General features: G+C 48.5%; 1 protein-coding gene and 1 long non-coding RNA gene across 2 annotated transcripts in view; one reads left to right on the top strand and one right to left on the bottom strand.

Annotated features, from left to right (window-relative positions):
* Kcnk12 (potassium two pore domain channel subfamily K member 12) overlaps nucleotides 1-15,942 on the top strand; it is a 60,351-nt gene that overhangs the window by 22,523 nt on the left and 21,886 nt on the right. The gene's annotated exons all lie outside the window — the stretch shown is intronic.
* LOC148121873 (uncharacterized) lies at nucleotides 6,717-10,472 on the bottom strand. Its single transcript, XR_015738137.1, has 2 exons — nucleotides 8,284-10,472; nucleotides 6,717-7,824 (listed from the first exon to the last, which is right to left on the bottom strand). It is a non-coding gene; the product is annotated as an uncharacterized LOC148121873 (long non-coding RNA).

Raw genomic sequence — 15,942 nt, forward strand, 5'->3', positions numbered from 1 at the left:
CCTAGTAAATTATTTGTTCAAAGAAAACAAGAATTGGGGGCTGGAAAGATGGCTCAGTGGTTAAGAGCACTGGCTGCTCTTCCAGAGGTCCTGAGTTCAATTCCCAGCAACCATATGGTGGCTCACAACCATCTGTAATGAGATCTGGCGCCCTCTTCTGGCATGCCTTCATACATGAAGGCAGAATGTTGTATACATAATAAATAAATAAATAAATAAATAAATAAATAAATAAATAAATAAGTCTTTAAAAAAAAAAAGAAAACAAGAATTGAATTGAAATTTAGTCAGGTATTTTTTATTACAACCTCTGTCCTCCATGCTCAGCCTCTGCCTCAAGATGGTGGCACTTGCTCTTCACCTGCCAGCCCCACTGGTCGGCTTCAGAAGGTACTCACACAGTGCAAAGCAGCTTGCACATGTTGCTCACTCATTTTACACCCTCATCTCCGTCCTGTGGTGGCAGGTACCGCGTGGGTTATCTGCAGACAAAAGAACCGAAAACAGAGATAGGATGTGGGGGCTGGAGAGATGGCTCAGACGTTAAGAGCACTTGTCCTTGCAGAGGACCCAGGTTTGGTTCCCAGCATCCGCATGACAGCTCACAACTCTCTTATCATCCTGGCCAGCGGGATACGAATGGGAGTCCCTGATAAACCTGGAAGAGAGGAATGGAAGGAACAGGAGACACAAGAAATGACAGCAAGGCAGTATATCTGATCAAACCGTCCTTTATTATATCCTCAGAAGCTGTTACATAGCAAGCGGGCAAGGGGGAGGGGAGATGTGTCTGGTCTACTGGAATTCAGACCTGGAGACATCCCCAGCTGATAAGTAAATACTGAGGGTCTGCGATTGTTGACTAACAAAGGAAAATGCTAATTGTTTCTGAAGCCTGCCGCTTTCAGGTCTCTCTCAGGAGATAAGATGCCAGGTTGATTTCCTAGACCCTGCAGAGGGGATAGAGGTAAATATTTTACTTAACTTGTGAGGGTAAGATGACTGTAAACAAAATGCAGATCTCAAAATACAGGTCTTTGCTTCCGGCACTCTATAACTCCAATTCTAGGGCATCCAATGCCCTCTTTTGGCCTCTGAAGGTACCAGGCAAGCATACAGTGCATATACATATGCAAAACATCAACACATATAAAATAAAATAAATAAATCTTTTAAAAAATTAAAGGTAGGTCACACAACTTTCTGAGATCAAGAAGTCAGCAAGCAATAGTTCTGAGAGATTAAACCAGATATGGCTGACTCCATGGCTACCCCCCCACACACAAAGTTGATACTCTCTAAATGACAAATTTAGAGACATAAAACTACTTATCAATGATTGAACCAAAGGAAGACAACCAGTGTCCTGCCTTTTCTGATAGTGGCTCTGAAAGACCCCCAGTGTAGGAAGACTCTCACTCAAGTCTCGGGATGACACAATCCCCCCTCCCCAGTAACTCACGAGAGACCATCTTTGCTGTAATCACACGAGGTTTAATTGACAAGACGAGAACCAATGCACTGGGGCCAAGACTCATGACCCACGCAGGGGAAGAGTTTGACCCCGAGTAGCTGGGAGAAGGGGTTTTTAAGGGAAGAAACCACAGCCCAGTAATCCAAAAGGGGTAGGGAGGGGCATCATAGAAAATTCCGAAAATCCAGTGATGATCACAAGGGGGCAACTCCTTGTTTCTCAAGAATATTCTCAAGATTACAATCTAACTTTATCTTCAGCTAGTTTCTGAAACAGAATCACTGAACCGGCTAATCCTAGATTTCTGATTCTTCTCTCCCTGCTTAGATTTTTGGCTCTATTTTTTCCTGCTAGGGGGGTCTGGATTTATCCAGGTCTTCCAGCTCCCTGTTGTCTCCAGGGGAAACTGCACACCCCCAGCCCTGCCAGATCTCAGTGTAGCCACTACCCTGCTGAAGCCTCAGCTCTAGCCACACATCTGGAACTCCAAGTCTGTGAGGGTCCCTCTGAGGAAGCTGCCTGGTCACTTGGGCTTCACTCACCCTTTTTTCTGATTTGACTTCTGCCTGTGATAGTAAATCCTTCACAACCTTGTTATCTTCTTACTCATGTATGGCTTCCTTTCCCACCCAGACTTGTCATTATTAAAAACAGTAAGTCATAGCTTGGCATGGTGGTTCATGCCTTTAATCCCAGCACTCGTGAGGCAGAGACAGGCAGATCTCTGAGTTCGAGGCCAGACAGGTTACAGGGTTAGACCCTGTCTCAAACAAACAAAAACAAAGAAAGGGCTAACAAGAGTGGGTAACTGCCTAGCCTGAAAACCAGGTCCCGCAGGATGGGAAGAGAACTCCCAAAAGTTGTTATCTGACCATTCATTGCACACACATGTCCGCAGACATATACACATAAATAAATAATATGTAATAACCTATCTTTAAAGGAACAAAAAGCCAGAAAGAAAAAGAAGAAAGGGTGGGAAATGCCCTATTTCTATTACTATAATAGTCCTAGAGATTTACCTCTGAGCCTTCCTTCTTGATAAAAATGTGGGGTATTGTTTTTCAGGTATTTTTTAAAGTATTCTTTTTGCTAGATGCATAGTATTCCTTAGAGAGGGTTCACCATGAGTACATGTGTCCCCTCCATAAGGCCTGTCTCATCGACATCCTCCCCACCCTCCAGGACGGCCCTCGTGAAGACTATGAGTAATTGGGTTGTCCGGGGGTGGGAAAGGGGGTGGGCTATGTTTGGTACATGATATGTGTTAGCTCCAGAGGGGCCATTTAGAGGGCTGGAAAATTACAGAGTGCTGATACCCGGCCCCCGTCTGCCAACAAAGGGCACCTACAACAAATCCTGGGAAATTATAGCTCTTGCAGTCTGAGTTACTCAGACAGGAGAAAAGTACACAGGACCCATGTGTCTGGATAAGAACACTGGGACAATGGTGTGACTATCCTTGGGCCTGGGAGGAGCTCAGTGAGGAAGAAAGGCTGCCCAGCTGCTGCCTCACACAGCATCTCGGCAGTTCAAAACTCAGTGGCTGAAGCACCAGCAACAGAAAGCAAACTCATCCAGGTTGCCAGGTTGAGGGAAGGCAACCCCAGTCAAGATGATCCAGAGGTTTGCTGTGGGGACCCCTGCATGTGTGGAGGTGGGGGCGGGAGCACAGGGCCATTCAAGAGGTGAGAACTGGCACACTTGTGTGTCTCCATCATGGTGGAGGGCCAGGGGTGCTCAGCACCCTGAGTCCAACAGAAAGATGTGCCAGTGGGTGCAGGGAGCTGGTGTAGCTGGTAAAGTTCATGCCTCAGGAGCATGAGGACCTGAGTGTGATCCCCAGGACCCATGGAAGGAAACTGGGTGCAATGGAGTGCATTTGTGACCCCGTTACTGGGGAAGCAGCAGCAGAGGGACCCCTGGGCTCACTGGCCAGCCAGTCTAGCCTAGTTGGCAAGACTTCAGCCCCAGCAAGAGACCCTATCTCAGAAAACAAGGTAGACAGTAATAAAGGAAAGAAGACCACTGAGGTTGACCTCTGGCCTCTATATACACATGCACATATGTACATACATGCACTCATCCACACATGAACGCGTACATACATAGACACACAAACCTGTGAAAAAGGTGACAGTGAGGGTATGTTTCCAGAATGTTGTTGGCCTTTCTCTGGGTGGGGTGGAGTGGGGCAGGCCTGGGGCTTCAGCACATCTGGGAATACCTGCTCCTAGAAGCTGTGTGGGTGAACCAGTGGCTTGGAAGGACCTCCATCTTCCTGCCAGTCGCAGAAACTGCTCTGAGAACTGAAGCCGGGTTGCTGCAGCTTCAGTTGTAAATGCTAAGTGCCCCTTTCTGAACCTCAGACTCAGACACAGCGAGGGGCAAGGGGATGTCTTTCCCCATGCCCAGCTCCCAAGGGACCAGATCACAAGTAGTTCCAGGGTCTCATGACTGCCCAGTCTTAGAGCAAAAGTCCCTGACAGCTCAGCTGAGCCTTCCTCACTTCCATATTTCTGCTCTGAGATCTCTAGATGCTGTCATCAGAGACTCAGAGAGAGGCTCAGCCACAGTGGAGTCCGTGATCAAGTTCTGACCCCACTCCTCCGTCCCCCGTGCCATCGCCTGAGCCTCAGACTGTACATCTGAAGATAGGGTAACAGCATGGCCTACCTAGCTGGTGTGAGAAATGAAACATGCATTTAAATGGTCTAAAACTGCAAAGGCCACTCGGGCTTCGGTGAAATGTCACAGGCCAGTGCCTGCAGGCTTAAAAAAACATAGCTGTCACCTGCTCTTGCCGGGGACAGTTAGTGGTGGCTGTTGTGAGAGCTGCCGTCTAGTGCCCTAGCCACTGCTTGTTCCTTAGTTACAGATGCCTCAAGGGCTGGCGATGCCCAACAGTTAAGAGCTCAAAGACCCTGATTTAGTCCCTAGCACTCATGCCTTGTCTTGACAGCCATCTGTAGCTTCTGTTCAGGAGGATCTGCGCCCTCTTCTGGCTTCTGCAGGCACTGCACACACATAGTGCACAGACATGTATGCAGGCAAAACACCCATACACATAAAAATAATTAAATTTTTTTAAACTTCTACCTCAGCCTATTCCTTTTAAAGGATTATAGTTTCATGCCAACCTGTGAACAGGCATGGCGGGTATTATGTTGCTTGTTTTGAGGATTGGGTCTCAAGCAGTTCAAGCTAACCCCAAACTTGCTTTATAGCCAAGGGTGATCTTAAACTTCTTTTCTTTCTCCTCTACCCCTCAAGTGCTGGCATTATAGCCCTGCACTACCATACTTGGTTTACACAGTGCTAGGAACTGAACCCAGGGCTTTGTGCTTGCAGGCAAGCTGGCTTTCTACTATGCTCTGATTCATTTAGAAGTGAAAGTGTGTTTCATGCATTGGTGCAGAAACTTGGTAGCTTTGGAAATCTGCTCTTGCTTGTGACTAGCAGGCACTGGCTGTGCTGGAAGGCAGCAGCAGCCTGGGGACTCTCACTCGGCATTGGTCCTCTTACCTCATGCCCTCCGCACTGGGCTTGAATGGTCACAGTGTGGTGGTGCTGCAGCCGCTGTAGGCTCCTGACAGCTCATCCTGGCTGAAAGGCTACATAACAAGACATGGGCTTTAGAATACACCCTGCCCTCAGAGAAGCAAAGCTAAAGGTAGGGAGTGTAGTGGGCATTATGATCCATGTCTGTCTGTCATCTCAGCATTTAGGAGATGGAGGCAGAAGCATCAAGAGTTGAAGGCCTGTCTGGGACACATGAGACATGGTGTCAAAACAAAAGAAGCAAAGGCATTTTACAGTTAACCAAGATATAAAGAAATTAATTTGTTAGTTTTTATTGCATTTTCTTGTGTGTGTGTGTGTGTATTCCACACACATGTATTACATACAGCATTTTTATGTATGTGCATATGTGCACACACATGTACTATATACAGTATTTTCTTGTGTATGTGCACACACATATGTACTACATACAGCATTTTCTTGTGTGTATGTACACACACACGCTTACTACATATGTGTGTGGGGGTCAGAGAATCACTTCAGCAGTTCTTTCTCCACCATGTGGGTACTGGGAATTGAACTCAGGTCTTTGGACTTGGCAGCAAGCACTCTTACTCTGAGTCATCTTGCTCACCCCATTTACTGTTTTCTTAAGACAGGGTTTTATTCTGTAGTCCAAACAGGCCTCAGACTTAAAGCAGTCTTCCTGTCTCTGCCTCTTGGGTGCTAGAATTACAAGCATGTGCTGCCACACCGTACCATTTTTTTAAAAAATTTTATTGTATAAGCTCTTTTTAAAACTTCTTATTACATTTACTTATTTTGTGTGTGTGCGTGTATGGGGGTGGGGACTTAAGCCACAATGCATGTGTGGATCAGAGGACAACTTGCTGGGAGTTGGTTCTTTCCTTCCACTTTGTGGATCCTGGTGACTGAACTCAGTTCATCAGGTTTGGTAGCAAACACCTGTGCCTGCTAAGCCATCCCGCTATGTGTGTGTGTGTGTGTGTGTGTATACATATGTGTGTATATGTGTGTATGTATGTTTATATATGTGTGTATATACATATATGTTAGTGTATACATGCATGTGTATACATATCTATTAGTGTGTATATGCATGTGTGTATACATATATTAGTGTGTATACACATACACATTAGTGTGTATATACATATTAGCATGTGTATATACATAACATGTATATATTAGTATGCACATATACACATATATTAGTGTGTATATGCATATATGTGTGTACATATCTATTAGGTGTGTATACATACATCTGCATTCATCAGTGTATAGATATACAAATATATTAGCATGCGTGCGCATACCTGCTGTGGTAGGCAAGTGGAAGTCAGAGGACAACTTTCAGGAGGAGTCAGCTCTCTCCCCACAGATTTGGAGGCCAGTGCCTTTTTCTGTTAAGCCATCTTGCAGCCCCTTACACTCATTTTTTTAAGAGCAAAAATTTTGTTGTCCTGTTTATTGAGCACCTACAAAGTGCTGACCTCTCTGGTGAAGCTGGAAGACAGCAGAGCTGGACCTGTTTCCAGCGGCATCCGTCCTTGAGCAGAGCAGCCTCCGTCAACCTCCAGGAGGTGGCCCAATGAGGTTGAGCTGGAGGAGCCAGAAGCAGATGACCCAACTCACAGGGGAGGGTGTCCCGCGCTACCGTCTCGCCAGCAAGAACCACGCGGTACACATAGGATACTTCTGCAGTAAAGCTTTAATGCCCCTTGGGAGAGCGGGCATCAGCCAACATGGCGGAGACCCAGATAAGATGGAACCCATCCCTTATAAAGGAAACAGACCCTGCTTCGGACGTGTCACTCTTGGATTGGTCCATTGTCCATAATCCCAGGTGAATGCCTCGGGAGTAGGCGGGGACTCAGTGGGAAATTACCGAGCACATGTGCGTTCACCTGGTGGTGAAGCCGGATGTCAGCGCCATCTTGATAATGGAGAATGTGGCTGCGGCCTTCTACATCTCCCCCTAATTTTACTTCTTTGCAGAAAGGCAACTCCCTAGGAAGGTAAAGATAGAGGTCGCACTTCCCAAAATGAAAACATAAAAAATGGGCTTACACGGAATCTGTCCCTAGGCTCATGACACCTGGAACCTATCCAGCCTGCCCTCTGCCAATTTTCTGGGAAAGGGAATATACGGCAGGAAACCCTTAAGCAAAGCGACTTATCTCTCAGAGAGGGCCATTCTCTGTGCGATGCTCTTCAGCTCAACAACCTTCAGGGCTAGCTAAGCCAAGCACTCCACCCTGTGCAATGGACCACAGTCCTAGGGGTGCAGGAGCTGGTTGGCTTAAACCTTACTGCTTTAACATAGATAGCCACATATCAGTAGAGGCCCCTGTTCCAGGGCAGCCAGCGCTTGTGCAATAACCACTTTGTCCCTACGATTTTGGGATTTGAGTCAGCAGACCATCCAGAGGAGAAACACTAATCCATAGCATAGGACTGTTCCAAAACATTTCCACCCCCACCCATTCTTTGAAGTAGGGGAATGAGGGATACGGCCCAGGACTGGAGTCCTACGGCCAAACTTATAAATCATCTCTAGGACGGTAGGGAGGGGGCCCAGAGTCTTATTGGTTGTAAAAAATCGAGGAAACACCGCCATCCTATGGCTGACTGGTAACAGCTTCAGGAAGGCTGAGAGTGTCCTCCATCGGTGCTCTGTCATCCATCCGCAAAATGGCAGGAGGAACAGCAGCCAGGTCCTCAGGCGAATCCGTGTGTTGTGGATCACTCTTCACTGTTCGGGTCAATCGCTCTGGCAGCCAGAATGGGCTTTCTTGATCCTGTGGGAAGACACAAACAGCTCCCCTGGATCTCAATAAGATGGGATCCGGGCCTTTCCATTCATTAGAAAGCACATCTTTCCACTTAACCAAATCTTTGGGCCGCTGCGGATCCGAACAATGTCGTGTTGTAGCATTTTGGCCATTATCATCCAGATTTAAAAAAATTATGGTGAACAGAGCCATGGCGATGGCCATTCTTGGCATCGGGGGCAGTTCCTTTATATTATTTCCCCCTTTTTGTTTAAATAGATATTTATTCAATTTTTAATTTAAATAACCATGGCATTTTGTAACCTATCTTGAAGATACCCATAGTGTTTAGCAGAAATAACTGACAGGATAAGGGAAACTGATAGCAAGCAATAACTGACAAAACAAGGGGAAATCTAGCAGCATAGCAATGGCACAGCAACAACAACATTGCAATGTACAACAACACAGCAATAACTGACAGACCAAGGGCAGGAGCTGGACCATTCCTCAGGAACCCGCCAGCTCCGCAGCAATTAGGCCAGACAGCTCCATAGCAGAGGCTTTGTCCTCAGGCCTCTGGACAGATGAATCCACAGCATGAATAGTAGTATTTTTAGAAAAAAAAACATAAACTCTTTTCCCAAAATAACATTTAAGAGTATTAAAAAACTCAGTGTAAAAATTTAGCACAGTCAGTACTGGAAGTAGGCTGGTCTTAAACTTAGAGACCTATAGGTCTCTGTTTTAAAGAGCAATCTTGTTTGTCTGTGTCATTACAGCAGGCCCTGTTTGTTGATATTAGATTTAAGATTTATTGGCTCCCGTATTTTTTGCTGGTACGGTGGCCTTGGGTTCCAGAGCCCGCCCGCCATCCAAGGGCTGTGCTCGGCCCTAGGCCTGCTCGCTGTGCGGATCCCCGTGTCCCAAGCCAAGAAGTGGCGGCTCCACCCCCAGGCGCCCCTGCCTTCCCCGCGGGGCTAGCCTAGTTCTCTGAGGCTGTGTTGGTGGCGGAGTGTGGCGGGAGCCGACACCCAGACCAAGGCTGCACAGGCCGGCAATAACTCAAGGTCCGCGCCAGAGCTGCTGCGGCTCAAGGGGCCGATGGGAGAGGCGGCGAACAGGGCCGCTTCCCTACTAGCCAACTCTCAACACCTGTGCCACAGCAAAAGCGGCTGTAAACTCTCACAGATCCAGCCAACGACCCAATCACCCCGAAATCCAAGGGCCCTTCGCATCCATCTCCCTGCGGAACCCGAAACACCAGACAAGCCAAGCGTATACACAGCAATCTTTTAGGAGGACTTGAGTTCTTAAAATGCTAAGCAGTTCTTAAAAACTTAAGTCGCACTATGTAGATGTAATACGGTACTGCCTGTTTACTGCGTCTAAACCTTAATTGCGCTTTTATTATGATAAATACGACCAGCCTTGCCTGAAGTTAGCATCGTTTAGCATAGCCAAATGGAATCAGAGCCATTTTACCCTCAGAGACCCTCACAGTTTTAGGTACATTGTAAGCCTTCTGGCCCGGCTGCCTGTGGCACCGCTGTGACATCCTCCAGGCCAGGCACCAACCGAGCCGCACCAATTGAGCCGGCGCAACGTGCTCCCCACCATAGCCACAGAGCAAAGCTCCGCTCCAGCCGCCCTCCAGCCCCAGCTGCACCCACTCCGCGCCCAAACCGGTGTACGGAGCAAAGCTGAACTCAGAGAAGCAGGCTTGAAAGGACCTCATTTAATCTTTAAGGGAATTTGGGCGTCGTTTAGTCTCTTTGGCTGCTTCCTGCTGTTATTGGGCCGCTGCATTTTAGGGGTATACATTACAACATTTCAGGAGGTCTCGGTGATTCAAACCACATAAATCCCAAGTACACCCTTAGGCTCTCCTTTTCTGTGGAGACGAAAACAGAACCTCTTTCCCAAAACATCATATCCTTAGCAGTTTCTAAGTTTAAATATCTTTCTCCTATCCAGTACACAAAAGACAACACATATAACATAACATAAAGCTTTTGACCTTGTAAATCAGCCTTCTCCCCCATTTTTACTTTTTTAAAATCACTGGGAGGTCCTTTTTAACTTATTTTTTTTCTGTCTCCCCCATTCTTTACCGGAGGGTCCTTTTTAACTTTTCTTTTTTGTCTCCCCCATTCTTTACCGGGGGGTCCTTTTTAACTTATCTGGGTGCGCGCACAACCTCCCACTGCTGCTCAGTTTCTGATATGCTCTCTGGACTTTAGAACGTACCTCTCTGAGCACGCATTCCTGCAGTTCTGAATCCTCCTTGTGTCCAAGGGGTCTCCGGCGGTGCAAAGTTCTTCTTTTTCCCGGGTATCAGCACCAGATGTCCCGCGCTACCGTCTCGCCAGCAAGAACCACGCGGTACACATAGGATACTTCTGCAGTAAAGCTTTAATGCCCCTTGGGAGAGCGGGCATCAGCCAACATGGCGGAGACCCAGATAAGATGGAACCCATCCCTTATAAAGGAAACAGACCCTGCTTCGGACGTGTCACTCTTGGATTGGTCCATTGTCCATAATCCCAGGTGAATGCCTCGGGAGTAGGCGGGGACTCAGTGGGAAATTACCGAGCACATGTGCGTTCACCTGGTGGTGAAGCCGGATGTCAGCGCCATCTTGATAATGGAGAATGTGGCTGCGGCCTTCTACAGGAGGGCATTTCTTTGGGTGTAAACATTCCCCTGCAGTTAGTGGGATAAATATAAGCACAGCCTTCTGATCAAGGCTCTGGAATGAAGCTTTGCTTCCTGGACTCCCTGCTGCCTCTGCTGCTGCGGGAAACAGTGGCCAGGGTTGGCCATGCGAGCTCCTGCAGCCAACCAAGCTGCCGGCCTTTGTGGATCTGGTTTTGTTCCATGACAGTGTGGGCAGGCAGCTCACGGTACCATAGGCTAACACTGAGGTCAAGGGTTTGGTTTCTTCTTAAGCCTCTTTGCTTGTAGATGGTTCTGTCTGTGTCCTACCCCCCCACACACACCCCTCCCCACTTCCTCATCTCCACACCCCCCCCCACCCCGTGCTCCTCATTGCTTTCTCTCACAGGATCAGATAAGAGCCTTCTTGTTGCCCTTGTTGGTCTCAAAGGAGCTGTCTACCAATATAACCACACTCAGAGCGCTGTGACCCTGACATGTGAATTGGAGGTGAACATAGTTCAGCCTGATGTGGGCTTCAGAAGCCACTGTGAGCATACCACGGCTGCTCATCACTGGCTCCTGTAGACTGGAGGGAAAGAATGAGGCAGAAGAAGGATGAATAAAGTTCAGAAATTGTGAAAAGGGTGACAGAGGACTAAGTCTGAGACCCAGCATGGCAAGGACCCCTCCCTGCTGCTCTGCTCTGAATCACCCATAGGTCACACTGGGCCAGAGGGAGGCTGGGGCTTCTCAAAAGGATGAAAATGAAGAAGTGTCATAGGAACCAACACTTCAGGTAGAGGAGGGAATCTCATGGCTGTATGGGACATAGGCAGCGGTGCCTTTCTCTGGTTTTGCAGAAGTGGATGTCTCTATTGTTCCTTCACAAAGGCAGAAGAGCTAGCACTAAACCACAGAGACCGCATTTCTGTAGTCTACAGTTTCTAGTTTCTGATTACCCAGCTGTATTAGTTTTATGTGATAAAATACCCTAACCAAAGCAACTTTAAGAAAGGGCTTATTTTGGCTTACAATTCCAGGTTACAGTTAGTTCACTGTAGGAACGTCAAGGCAATTAGACACTTGAAGCAATTAGACACATCCACATCTGTGAGCAGAAAGAAATTAACACACGTGTGCTTGCTTGTGCTCGGCCTCCTCTCAACACTTAAACAGCCCAGGATCCCTGGCCTAGGGAATAGTGTCTCCCACAGTGGGGACAATGATTAATTAACACAATCAAGACAATACAGCACAGACAGGCCCTCTGGTCAACCTAATCCAGCCCACCCCTCTCCAAACGGCCCTTTCCTGATGATTCTACACTGTGTCAAATTGACGGTCTAAACTAACCGCTCACACCGTGTGGACGCAGAGACGGGCTAGAGAGAGGGCTCAGCAGTTAGGTGTGGGTACTGTTCTGGTGGAGGAACCTGAGTTGGGTTTCCGCACACAGCTCCGGATCTGACACGCTCTCCTGGTCTCTGCAGGCACCTGCGCTTGTACACATACTTTCACAGAGACACACACATAAACACATAATTTACAAATCATAAAAAATAAATGTTTTTTAAAATGGAGATGGCGTTTGGAGTTCCCAACAGTGGGACGCGTTGCCTGTCATCACTAGGATCTCCTGGAGACCTGAAGTGGGGAGGTAGTGTCCCTCTCACCCCAGCCAGATACTAAGTCCCCCTTGCCATAGCAGTCTCACTCCTGGCTGTCACGCAGTAGGCTCTTTATAACACTAGGAAAGCCAACAACAGATGAGTGCATAGCCAAGCCCTGTTGTGTGTTCCGTAAGCTGGGGGTCTGCCGGCATGGCCTGGTCCTCTCTGCTTTGCCCTTTGCAGGAACCCAACCTCAATAATAGGCTGACAAGTCATATTTATTGATGTCTACTCTCCACCAAGTACTCTGTGAAGCACAGGATCTGTTTGCTGACCCCCGAAACCTGGCTCGAGGGCCTATAGTTTATCTACCATGTCCCAGTATACGGGCAATGTACTCTGACTCCCTTAGGCAAAGTGGCACTTCTGGTGTCTGGGTGCCCTCAGACTCTCCAGGAACTGCTCCCAAAACCACCTTCTCTCATGCCCAGAGCCAACTGCTTTCCAGCTGCCAATCCTGAGAGAACTGTGAGGTTTCTGTCTTACTTTTTTGTTGTTTGCTTCTATTTCAGCTTTTAGTCTCATTTGGGTTGTTCTGCTTTGGTTTTGTGAGCTAGGGTTTCATGCTGCAGAGGGTGGCTTTGAACTCCTTTGAACCCGATGTTCTACCTCCCCGGGTGCTGGAATTGCACACCAGCTTGTTTCTCCGTTTTTAACCTCCTATCGCCTTTAGGTTTTGAGTCTGTTCTCTCCTGGTTTGTGGCCTTGATTTGGTTCCTTATCTCCTCCTGGCTACTGCCCTGTCTGGGTCTCCTCTTTTCCATGCATGTTCACATGCACACACACACACACACACACACACACACACACACACACACATCCCACCTTGAAGCTAAATTCCCCACTCCACCCTCTGTAACCATGTTCAACACAGCAATTGAGACCCCCCCCCTTTAATCAAGATAAGTCTTGATTGAGAGCCTCTAGGCATTAACTGTTATAGCCTCCAATAGTTCTCTGCTATAATCAAAAGATCTAGACTCAAGAGGGAGACAAATGCTCACTCACACTTGTGGAAGTCAGGAATCCTGCATGTGTGTTATTTCCTGTATATGCAATTTCCTTGTTTGCCTATTCAAACCACCACAGCCTCCATCTCCTACACAGAGGATAGTACCAACTCATGCCACAGACCCAGGGCAGGCATCCTGGACTGCAGCAAGCCTCTTTGCATGGTACAATTGGGCATACCCGACTGAGCATGCGTTTTGACGCATCATCAGTCGCATTCTCTCACCTGTGTGCTGCGTCTTCTCATCTACCATACACACCTAACAGGCCTCCTTCTGTGCAGAGAGGTGGGCATGCGGTCAGGTATGGAACACCTCAGTCAAAAAGACCTCAAGAACCACGGGAAAGACTTTGGGCATCAGGACTGCGCCCTGGGCTCCTTCCACACTTGCTCCTGGGCTGCACATCAAAGGTACCAGTGGGGTGCCAGACCTGGGGTTCCACTCACTCTCTCTACACCAGTATTGGCCACCCCTCTACCACAGTTGAGAGTAAAATTCACTCTTAGAACCAGCCCAGCCTAGGTCCTCAGCTCAGCAGTGACAGTCCCACCCCTGCTGACCCCTGCCAGGCTCTGAGGGAGGCTCGGTGCTGAGCCATTCTGAGGCGCTATGGTAGTTGCTTTGATGGACACCTTGGCCTGTCTGCCAGCCTCTGGATGGGCATGTCAGCAGGTTGGCAGGGCAAGCACGGGATTCTCTGTGGACCCTGTTGGTGCTTCTCTGGATGTCGCTTTGAAGCTGTGGGTCTGTGTCCATTGTGTCTTCTTATCTACCACAAACAGCCGACAGGCCACCTTCTGTGCAAAGAGGTGGGGGTGCAGTCAGAATACCACAGTCGAAAAGACCAAGATGCACAAAAGGCCTCTGTGCATCACCACGTCATCCCTGAGGGCTTGGCAGCTAGCCTTTCGGAGCTCTGCCCCCTCCCTAAGTGCCAGGCCTCTTCCTAGGGCCACAGAGGCCCGCAAGGCAGCCTGAGGCTACACAGGTGGGCAGGGAGTGCTTACCTACACAATGACCTGATTGAGCAGAGCTGAACTTTCCGCTGTGAGCAAGATTCTTCGCCTTCTAGAACCACAGTGTTCCTAAAACTCCTGCCCCTCAGGGATGGAAGACTCGAGATACATTATGATGAAACGGACATTTATTGACCATGTAAATGGGGTTTATTTAGACCTGCTTTCCTGCATCGGCTTCTCTTGTCTCTCTCAGAGAGGTAGCCTGAGTTCCTGGTAGTCACTGGAGCTCCACCACGGTGTTCCGAAATGGGCAGTGCAGGGAGCAGGGTTGAGTGTGGCCAAGCAAGAGAGCAGGTCTCCTCCACATCATCCACTTGCTCCTAACCTCGGGCTGTTGCTGGCCACACTTCTACCTCAGCAAGGCCTTGTCTGTCTCCTCACAAAATCTTGGGCTGAGGTTAGGGTTCTGCTCTTTTGTTGGGGGGGGGGGGTGCTGATTGGGTGGTGATCTCATCCTTGAAGGGGATTAGTCACCAGAGAGACAGGGATGGAGCTGGGGGCAGGATGGAGTCTGACTCTCTATGTAAATGAGTCATCTTCCCGCCAGCTCCACAGGGCCTGCCTTTGACAGCTGCTCCCCAGGAGAGATTGTTAAACGGGAGCTACCCGGAGGCAAGAGTAGTTAGCCGGCTTTTAATAACTCATTTTGGTGAACGGTTTTTGGTGAGGAAAGAAGAGTTTAATCCCAGAGATGAGGCAGAGGCGCGGCGTGGGGGTTGACTCCAGCCCCAGCAGGAAGGCTGCGCCAGGGCTCAGAGCTCCAGGGAACTGCTTTTTGCTCACCCGTGGCTCACCAAAAGCACTGGCCTCGGGGCAAGGCTGTGGCTCAGCGGGAAGGAGCTTGCTGAGCATGCGTACTTGGGTTTCATCTTCATCATGTGCGTGCACAATTCCACCTTCACCACCAAGAGAGAAAAACACTGGTCTGCACCATGGGATTTTGTCCTGTTTTCCCAGCTTTCCTGACCCCTCAGTCTCTTCAGCCCTCAGTTTCCTGTAGCACGAATAATAAAAACCTAGAGACAGATATTAGGGTTCAGGCTGAAGATCAGAAAAGCAAAGCAGCCAACTGAAAAGTTTCCGCATCTCAATAAGCCTCTCCACCAACCCAACAATCTGAATCAGACCAAGTCAAACTGAATTAGAAAAAGCCCAGGTTTAATGGATGCATATGCTCCCGGATGGCTTTCCAGACCCCCAGAAAGGAGGCAGGAAAGGAAGACTGGAAAACCACACATCAGTGCTCTGGGGAGCAGTTTAAATACCCAGTGGGGGTGATCTTGAGCCTCTCTGGGGAGGGGTTATTGTTTGGTGGACTTTCTCAGGGGTGGAGTCTGAACTGAGGCAACTCCCAGGGGAGGAGGCTTGGGGTGGAACTTCCGCCAGAACATTCCAGACTCTTTGGATACGTGGATGCCAAGGACAACCACGAGAGAGAACTTTCACCTCTATCAAATCTTCACACCAAAAGGGTGAGATCCTGTCTCCATGAATTCTTAGACTCCACACTCCAGTGAGTTCCTGTCTTGTCCCTTTTTTCAAAACAGAGTTTCTCTGTGTAACAGTCCTAGCTGTCCTGGAACTAGCTTTTGTAGACCACACTGGCCTCGAACTCACAGAGATCTACCTGCCTCTGCCTCCCAAGTGCCGGAATAAAGTCGTGCGCCGCTACTGCCTGGCCTGTTGTTTAATCCCAAACACTGAGATTAAAGGTGTGAGCCACCACCACCTGGATCTGTTTGTTCCTGGATTGGTTTTGTGTAGCCCAGGGTAGCAGCCTTG

The sequence above is a fragment of the Myodes glareolus genome, chromosome 6, assembly GCF_982192425.1.
Source record: "Myodes glareolus chromosome 6, mMyoGla1.1, whole genome shotgun sequence".
Taxonomy (NCBI): Eukaryota; Metazoa; Chordata; class Mammalia; order Rodentia; family Cricetidae; genus Myodes; species Myodes glareolus.